At 49.5% G+C, this 981-nt stretch overlaps 1 pseudogene; it reads left to right on the top strand.

The window, feature by feature from the left end:
* The window catches only part of LOC119592043, a 12,129-nt pseudogene extending 11,177 nt beyond the window's left edge, over nt 1–952 (top strand).
* Nucleotides 953–981: the final 29 nt, after the last annotated feature.

The following is a 981-nucleotide window of genomic DNA, read 5'->3' on the forward strand; positions in this document are numbered from 1 at the left end:
CTTTGAAGTTTTAGTATAAACATTATTATTTCATGCTCCCCTTAGTATGCAAAATTAAGATACAATTCCAACAAGTAACAATTGACACCATTAAGTAAAGAAAATATATGAAATCTGGGTGTTGTATATTGCAGGTGCCCCCGAGCGTGCAGATCTGCGCCCCGGACTGCACAGGCGTGGACCCCGGAACCAAAGTACGGGACCCCACCGACTGCACCAGGTATTACGTCTGCATCGACGCCACCGGATCTGGTACGTTTAATTCTCTATGAACTACTTGCTCGGTCTTTACATGCAGTTATGAAGGAATCAGGCACACCCATTACACATCAATGTTAAAAAGAGTTTGTTACTTACAGGCGTATTAGTACCGTCGATCGACCCGGTAGACTGCCCCGACGGACAGTACTTCAACGACCAGCACACCAGCCCCCGCTGCGACCCCATAAGCAGCGCCCCCAACGGCTTCTGCTCTCCACTTTGCAACCCGTGTGAACCTCACTGCACCCACTCGGGAGAGGTCACTCCAGACCCTCTGGACTGTTCCACCTACTACGTATGTCTCGAAGACGGCCATACTTTGTCTGTTGGCTGTCCGGGTCAATGCCTTTCTTCGACTACATGATCGGAGAATGCCAAGACGACTCGACCCTCTGCTTCCACTACTGCGACGTCTGCGAGCCCCACTGTACCCAGCAGAATGAGCGTGTTCCAGATCCGACTGACTGCCACAGGTTCTACCTCTGTACGCCGCCCACCATGTCCAGTTTCCTGTGTCCCCATGACGAGATATTCAACAGGGTGACGGGCGTGTGTGAGGAAGGGGCTACGTGCATAGAGGAATGTGGTGGTGGGGTAACCGACGGAATATAAAACATGCTGCCGATTTCATCTTTCTGTTTGTATGTGTAATAAAAAAGAGTTTTTAAATAAACGAAGTTCTCTTGCACTATTTATTGTTTCATGCTAGCCCCCCCCTAA

The sequence above is a fragment of the Penaeus monodon genome, chromosome 29 (genome assembly GCF_015228065.2).
Source record: "Penaeus monodon isolate SGIC_2016 chromosome 29, NSTDA_Pmon_1, whole genome shotgun sequence".
Taxonomy (NCBI): Eukaryota; Metazoa; Arthropoda; class Malacostraca; order Decapoda; family Penaeidae; genus Penaeus; species Penaeus monodon.